Below are 9,053 nucleotides of genomic sequence, written 5' to 3'. Positions count from 1 at the left end.
ATGTCGGCAATGCATTGGGAAGCCAGACGGCGTCAGAGTGCTCTGGACCGAAGGCAGGCTAAAGACAAGCAGCAAGTATACACATCCTAATCTATCATTATTCATGTTAAATACTTAACCGTTTCTTTCACCCTGTTAGTTAAAACTCAAAATATTTGTGAAAGTAATTGGTCATTTTACAAAACCAAATTTGGGACATGAAGATATACAACATACTGTATAAAGTAATGATAATCTTAAAGAGACCCTGGGTAATATTTAACCACTTGATATCGCTGTACTATGTAGTGCAACCAGAAACGAGTGCTACCAAAAATGCAAACTCAAACAAGAAGTAGTAAGATGGAGGACAAGCTGTCAGGTCAGCTGTCACGATTACCCATTGCCCTCACCTGGGCCCGCTCGTTTGGCGCCAGCTGCTGCTTGTTGCCTGATTGGCTCCTCTCCTGTTTAATCTTAGTGCTCCCATTCACTCCAGGTCAGTCCGTCAACGAACCTCTGCACTTGCAAGTCGTGTATTTTGACTCTGTCCGGTATCCTGCTTGTGTATCCAGTATCCGGTATTGATGCCGTCTGTCCTGTCCTGTCTGATATCTTGCTGTTGTATCCAGTATCCAGTATCGGTCTCATCTGTCCTGTCCTGTCCGGTATCTTGTTCGTGTATCCAGTATCCGGTATTGATGCCGTCTGTCCTGTCCTGTCTGATATCTTGCTGTTGTATCCAGTATCCAGTATCAGTCTCATCTGTCCTGTCCTGTCCGGTATCTTGCTCCAGTATCCGGTATCGATCCCGTCCGTCCTGTCCTGTCCGGTATGTTGATCATGTATCCAGTATCCGGTATCGGTCACGTCTGTCCTGTCCTGTCCGGTATCTTGCTCCAGTATCCGGTATCGATCCCATCCGTCCTGTCCTATCCGGTATCTTGATTATGTATCCAGTATCAGGTATCAATCCCGTCAGTTCCGTCCTGTCCGGTATCTGATCATGTATCCTGTATCTGTTTTTGATCTTGTCTGCCTCTGGCTTCCTATTTTCCCGTGCCTGACTTCTTTGTCTCACTTCTTCCGCCCAGCGATCGGCGAATCACTGGCGTTTGTGTTCACGTGCATGACTGCCCCATTCCCATGAAATAAAGCTTGTGTGAAAACGTTACGCATCTGGGTCCACCGTCTGTTCGGGTTCTGACAGTCAGCTACCTCTAGGTGAGTGGTTTTCAACTGGTCCGGCTTCAAGACCCACAATCGCACCCTAATTACAAGTCGCGACCCATATAAAAAAAATCTACCTCTCAAATTTATGGAATGAAATGATTGTGCAGTTTAAAGCAGAGAAGGTAGAACGTATTCTTGGGGACTCATTAGTATGTAGATAAAAAAAAAATAAAACAAAAGAAGAAAATCACAATGAAATGAAATGTGGTGCTGCTCAAACACAATTGGGACGGTACATACCTTTTTTTTTGTAATAAAATTGTCACGGAACGGGCCAGGAGGCAGGAAGTGTGAACTAATTTTGCGTTTACGATCTGTTACTCTTATTTAGAAAATAAAAGTTGTCCAACACGCAGGGACCAAAGACAAAACAAAACAGGCTTAAAGGCAATAACTCAGAACAAACGGGCATGAACAGGTCTTCAAGAAAGAAAGGCAGGGCAATGGTTTGGCAACGGGCAGTCCCAAAACGGGCCCTTAAGTATCCCACACGCAATTAAGTCAATCTGTGTCAGCCGGTGTCAAGGGGCGGGACCAACTGGGTGCCATGACGACCGTGCAGGACATGACAAAAATATGTGAACTTACAACACTACTGTTTAATTTTCTTATCATAATTTATTTTTCTTCATGCACGTCCTTTTACGTTTGTTTTGTTTGCGCTGAAAGGATAAACCCTTTGATTTCATCATATATGTAAATGACAATAAAGGCCATTCATTTATTCATTCGTCCATTCATTCACCACATAATTATTGATGTTATGGTACACACTTTATTATTGAATTTCTTTAAGTTTGTAGCTAATTTAAAGCAGTTTTAGGGGGTCAATTATAAGCGCCCTAGCCTTATATGTGAGTATATACCGAACTTGAAGTTGTTTTGGGTCTGCTCGTCATTTTGTTTTGTTTTTTTTTGAAAAAGAAAAAAAAGTCGAAAATAGTGTACTATCTGCTTTAAACTGAGCAAACCTTGCATTTGGTTTGGGTAGCAGCTTGTCATTAGGGTGGAATGGCGGGTCCTCGAGTCACACCAGTTTAGAACCAATGCTCTAGTTTATTATTTAACAAGAATGAAGCTGACCAAGTGATATGTGACACTCCAGCATGAGGTCAAGCTTTCCTTTGCGAACAATAGACAGGCAACATGTATCGTGTTGCTACTGAAACGGGATTGAAGGTATTTTAAAAAGGTTTGATTTATCCGATAGGTTTTCCTTTGCATATTGCTGTGATGTGTAATAAACCGCAAAGTTTTTTCTCTCAAAAAGGAGAACGAATAACAAGGCTTGAAACCCGCAACCTCTTTCCGTTTATAGTCGTCGGAAAAGAATGAGATGAGCTGTGAAACAAATGGATCAAATTCATCACAAAAGCAAACAGGTACTGTTCCATTTAATCATATGAACAGTTATCTCTCAACTCATGTTGGGCACGTTACTTTAAAAAACTAATTAGTTGAAGTTACTCACTACTTCTTTCTTAAAGTAACTTAGTAACTGAACTACGCGATTGTAAAATTAACAAGTTACCAGAGACCGTAATGATTTCTGTTACTTTAACAGGAAGTTATTGTATGTCAAAGAATTTAAAATTTTCCAAGGAGTATTCGAGTCAGTTGAATAGAGAAGAAGAGACAGGTGCTATAAAATCTTGTAATTTTTCTTGCACTTCAGGGCCCGGTCACACAGCCGTTTGCGTCCGTATCGCGGGTAAAATTTTGCGGGTTTTTTTTTGCCCGTGGTTGCCCGCGATGGAAAATGCGCAAAATTGGCCAACCCGCTGTTCATCGGTGTATGGCTGCAAAAAAGACACCGGCGACTGTTCCGCTTCCTCATCGCGTCATTTCCGCGTCATTTCCGCGTGTGGACCACGGGTATAAATGCTGCCGAGCCGGCGTTATGGCGAGAAATGCATCCTTGCCGAGATTTGCATCCCCTCGATACTACACCACTTTTACCTCGTTTTATCTCACTTTTATATCACTTTTAGGGAATGTAATGGCGAACATATAACCAAAACCACTTCGTCTTGCATTTGTTGAGAATGTAATACAACTTAAACCATTCCGTCTTTGTATTTGTCGTGAATGTATTTGAACGGTAATGCACGCCGTATACAAATCACTTTTGAGCAGGTAACATGTTTATTTTGCCTTTTTCTATTCAAAACGCTCGTATTGAAACTGTTATGCACTCTACCGTAAAGCTTATTTCTGCATAATAAGCTTTACGGTAGAGTGCATAACAGTTCTCAAAAGTGATTTATATACGGTGTGCATTACCGTTCTATTGGCCGTGATTCAGCCTCGATACAGACGCAAACGGCGGTGTGAACGGGCCCTCAGCAGCAGCAAATTTATCCTACACTTAAAGTGCAACAAAAAAACAAGAAAAACAATATGATAAAATAACAATCAGCCCAAAACAATATAAAGTGTGTTTACAACCTGAGACATTTGGTCAAGTAGACATATCCTACTGTACTTCAAGTATTTTGTTCACAACAAAAGTCAACAGTAAAACAATATAAGGTGACTATCCAATCCCTCTCTCTAAGTGTTGCTATGCGCTTAATAACATAAGAACTACATAAAAAATACAAATAAAAAACTCCTTTATTAAAAGAACCTGTAAATGATTATCACATTCCATAGTACTGTATATTCTAAATACCTGGATTTGTGTGTTACTTTTAAGGGCTTGAGGCATTTGTTCTAATACTTAAAATGCTGCTATTGACAAATTCTATGAACAGTCATGCATGGTTAAGATTGTTTATGTTTTGGTGATCTAAGTGTAATCACATTGTAAAGCGCTTTGGGACGTTTTCAGTGACTTGAAAAGTGCTGTATAAATGCAGAGAATTTACCATTTACATCAGCCATAATACCATAATGTTACTGAGCATGGGTGGAGTGTCCCCAAATGTTGTAGTGTACATGTGAGATACACGAAGTAAAACACCCGCCACGCCAATATGGCTCGTCTCAATGTATTCAAAGTAACGCACTGTTTTTGACCATCAGTAACTGCTCCGTATCGGTGGAAAAAATAATGTGTTTCCCATCTCTGCTCTTAACTAAAGCCACTCTGTTTTTCATTTGTAGCTGGATACCAGTGTCCTCATTGTAAGAGTGAGATCAGGGCACCCATTGGGCCCAGTGGCAAGATTTCCAACAGATACTCAGTGGGTATTGAAATCTGTCTCTACATTTCTTCGCTCTTTTTGGATTAACAGACCCCATCAACTCTTTTTCAACAGTCCTTACAGTACAAACAGCAGTGGTGAAACAGGAGGCCGCCTATCTTATTACCTGAAGATAACTTCATCTCAACATTATTTATGAAAATCTAAAAGCCATTTTTGAAAGAATATTTTTTGTTCTTTTCTTGCTACCATCAATTGTTTCCAAGGTGATGATAAGTTTCTTAAATATTTAACATAGCTACTTTACATGTTGATGTTAAAGTAAAAATGCTAATATTTAAATAAGTAAATTATGTGTTTCCTAAGCCCGAATCTTTTGCTGATTATTAGTTGATTTCACGGATAAACAATAAACCCTATAGAAAGGGTTGGGAACCTATGGCTCGTGAGCCATATGTTGCTCCTTTAACGTGTACATCTGGCTCTGTGAGAAAATGGAATGTACTGTGATGTTGCAGGCAAAGCCAATTTTAGCACGTGCAAAGCTGGGGAAAACACTGGGTATTTAAAAGGTTCGGGTCCATTATATATATATATATATATACAGTATATATATATATATATATATATATATATATATATATATATATATATATATATATATATATATATATATATACATATATACAGTGGAACCTCGGTTTTCAAACGCCTCTCAGTTCGAACAAATCGGTTCTCTGCCAAAAATTTTGAGAAATTCTTGCTTCGCTTTTCGTTCAAAAAAATCGGAGTTTGAACGCCGGTACACTAGGGTGCGATGCTGAGCGGCGTACGGGTGTAGATCGCCCCCACCCCTCGTGACCAATTGTTATCACGTGCGCACTTGCCTCTTTTTGCTTTCGCTTTAAATTTCGGTGAACGGAGTGTTTTAGCCCCGAATTATGCCTCCGAAGAAGGTCGGTGCAAGCATCAAAGTTGCTACAGGTGAAAAAAGAAGGGTAGTGCGTACAACTATTGCATTTAAGAAAGACATAATAGCAAAATATGAAGAAGGTGTGCGAGTTTCCGATCTTGCTATACATACAGCATGGCTTCTGCTGGGCACCACAAAGGTAAGAAATCCTATTCATAATTCTTTTCTTTATCCTTTAACCGCTCACCACTTTTTGTGGAGACCCGGGTGCTAAATGACGTGTAAACGACCTGATATTTTTAGTTGTACACGTTCATGTTAGCGTAATCTTTCGTACGGAAGATTACGCTAACGTGAACGTACGATTAGCTTGGGTTAGCTTCATGTTTACGTTCATGTTAAAGATTCAGGGTGTTGGAATGGATTAAAACGATTTTACATTACTTTTAATGGGAAAAATGATTTTCTGTGATCGACCAAATCGGTTTTCAAACAGGGTTCTGGAACGGATTATGGTCGAGAACCGAGGTTCCACTGTGTATATATATATATATATATATATATATATATATATATATATATATATATATGTCATGACTGCTGATTCAGGGCACCTGTGACTGCCCAATTGGCGCCAACAGCCCTGAGCGTTGATTGGTTCAGAGACTCTTTTTAAATCCCCGGTTTCCAAGAAGCCGTCAGACCGTTTGCGAACCTATGCTCCCAGCTAGGCAAGCTCATACCTTCCGACATTTTCCTCCCGTTTTCTCCTGCCTGATACCTGTTGCCCACCCATTTCTGGACCTGTTTCTGCCCTGCTCTGCCATACCGACCAAGTCAAGTCAAGTTTATTTATATAGCCCTTAATCACAAAAATGTCTCAAAGGACTGCACAGGATTACAATGATACAATTACCTGATCTTAAACCAACCGACCTGTTTTGCCCTGTTTCCTGCCTGATACCGGTTGCCGACCTCTTTTCTGGACTCGATACTGCCCTTGCTCTCCCGTACCGGCTAGTGACCAGTATCCCTGCTGCCTACGATTATCCTCGCTCGACACGGAAGTGCCACTTCCGCGTTCACGCCACCAGTGAGCGTCGATCATCGGATCGTGGAAGCAAGCACTGCTCTCGCTCTTTATCAATAAAACTGAGTAAACGAACGCTACTGGGTCCTGTCTCTGTTTCTGGCATTATGTTATTAGAACTGAATGTATTTATAAGAACTGGCTGTACTTAAGTATGTAATGTACGTAATAATTCATTAAAAGATGATGCTATATGTGTGTACATAAAACACATACCCTTTGATATAAAAATAAAACCAAATGAAGAGGAAGGAAGCTGTCAAATAATCACCTCTTATTAAGTTGGTTTCAAAGGTGCGCGCGTGCGCAATTGCGCACTGCTCGCACATTTTACCAGCTGGCAGAGACGGGAGGCAGCGTCGTGGCCGTCATAGACTTTCTGGACTGGTTTGCAGGCTGAGGGCGTCGTTGATGTCATGCACTTTCCGGACATTTTCAACATCTTACCTTATGTTTACTATTATGTGTACAGTAATGCTAATTGTAATTCACCCTGGTCAATCCTGGAAGGGGGATTACCACATGTGAGGTCCTTTCTCAAGGTTTCTCTCTTCTCCTCACACTGAGGTTTTTGAGAATTTCCTTGCCCGCGTGCTGGTTTAGGATCAGGTAATTGTGTAATTTTGTAACTGTAATCCTGTGCAGTCCTTTGAGACATTTTTGTGATTAAGGGCTATATAAATAAATTTGACTTGACTTGACTTGGCATTCTCAGCGCACAAGAAAATCTAGCCAGTGCACAAAAATGGGGGCTCAAAATTACTAATTAAGAAGCGACTCAAGTCAAAGTTACAGCGCATGAAGGTAAAAATACACGGGTTCCCCTGACGTTGTGTCCTAAATGCGGTATTTTGAAGTCGAGTCTAAGGAGAACGAAGTTGAGTAAAGTTAGTAGAGTTTGTCGGGTAACCGGCTTCTTCGGCTCGGCTCACTAAAAGAATTCGGCTCTTTCGGGTCCTAAACGGCTCTTCGGGTTGTTTTTGCTTCTTTAATCCCAACATGACCAAATATTATGTAAAATTATGCACAAAATGACTTAAAGGAAGGGGGGGAATAGAACAACAAAAAAAAAAAAAATAGCGAAAAGCTGAGAAAAAAAGAAACAAAAGGGAAAAAAGAAGGAAAAATTTAGAAACACAATGAGATTTTTTTTAAGGAATTAAAAAAAAGTAGAAAAAAACATGGAAAAAATAAGAAAAAGTTTGTGTGGCATTCAAATATTTTCCAATTATATCAAGCGAATCTTGTTGCCAACATTGTACTTCCACTAAAACATGTGATTAAGTACAGTTCTGTATCTTACAACCGACTAAATAAGCCCCCAAAAATGTTAATATTTTGGGACAAAATATATCAGGAAATAAAAAGAAATGGATATCTTGTGAAAAAATTGAAAGAACCAACGACGTTTGTAGGCCGTACAACCTTTGCAATAGTACATGAGTCAATTCATTCAAAAGAGAAAAATAATTTTGCATTGCCGGAAACTCAGCAAAATGTAACGTGATGTCAAGTTTTGGACTTGTTTGATAATTAATTATCTTGCCACACTTAGGATTATGGTTGCTCACTGTTTTTTCAAGCGCTGCTCACCGACTTTGTGTGAACGCTCAGACCCGAAGAAAATTAGATGGAACATTGGTTGTGAGGGTCTGTTGGGAGTGTTTAGCAGAATCTCCCACCATAAAGATTTTCAATTTCCACCTGCAGCAGAACTTCACCCATGTCTTGAAGGAAGAAAGGGAAGACTTAAACTGGGTGGATCATGTTCCACGCTTCAATTGTCAAGACGGCTGATGGGAGATATGACCGTATGCTGCCAGCCGTTTGACAACCCTCAGGCATCTTAAGGGAGGAAACCAGGGCACCATTAACACTGTCTTCAGTGGAGATTAGGGGCTACTGACTTCAACCATGGACGCTGTCAATTCCACTTACATGTGCTTATGTGAGGAAGCACAGTCTGGGGTCTCTGAGCTGGGCTCTCCTATCTCTGGAGTTAAAGTCATTGAGGTGATTAAAACATTGTTTCGCCGCCAAGGCCCAATTGGGCCGATGGGATGCACCCGAAATCATTAAGGTTGTGGATGTTGCGGGCGAATCAGGGCTGACACACCTCTGCAACATGATGATGACATCAGGGACAATGCCTCCAAATTAGCACACTGGGTTGGTCTCTTTTTTAAGAAGGGGATCAAGCAATTATGTTCCATGTACAAGGGGATCACAGTTCTTAACCCCTTTAGTAAGGTGTATTCGGTTGTAGTTGAGAGGAGGGTCGGTCGGTAGTCGAATCTCAGATTCAGGAGGAGCAGCAAGGTTCGCGTCTGGTCCATGGAAAAGTGGACTAGTTTAATAGACAGAATTTGTCGACGCAGCCTTGGCGGATCAAGGGGTTTGGTTTGGGGGATCCATCTACGCTCATCTCCTTCTTTGGTTGTTTAGCTCTGTGCGATATCGATGTAAACATGTAGCCACAGCTGTTTTGAGGCAGACTGTTTACGTATTAAAAGTGAGTAGCTTTTTTGATATTTTATGCTACTACCCGTATGGTCTCGGAAGGTATTTATTTACATTACATTAGCTTCTAAATATTATATTTTGCTCATCCTAAATTAAGGAAGGAATTGTACGAAGATTAAAGTTGAAGATTCCACAGTACGTCATGAAAATGAAACACCCAGTTGAA

General features: G+C 40.5%; 1 long non-coding RNA gene across 1 annotated transcript; it reads left to right on the top strand.

The window, feature by feature from the left end:
• On the top strand, window positions 1-4,597 carry LOC148375124 (uncharacterized). Its single transcript, XR_015853053.1, has 4 exons — window positions 1-75; window positions 2,531-2,594; window positions 4,321-4,400; window positions 4,476-4,597. It is a non-coding gene; the product is annotated as an uncharacterized LOC148375124 (long non-coding RNA).
• Window positions 4,598-9,053: the final 4,456 nt, after the last annotated feature.

This window comes from Urocampus carinirostris, chromosome 1, assembly GCF_059441175.1.
Source record: "Urocampus carinirostris isolate Australia breed hairy pipefish chromosome 1, RoL_Ucar_1.0, whole genome shotgun sequence".
NCBI lineage: Eukaryota > Metazoa > Chordata > Actinopteri > Syngnathiformes > Syngnathidae > Urocampus > Urocampus carinirostris.
The sequence above is the reverse complement of the archived record's forward strand: the minus strand, read 5'-3'. Positions and strand labels throughout refer to the sequence as shown.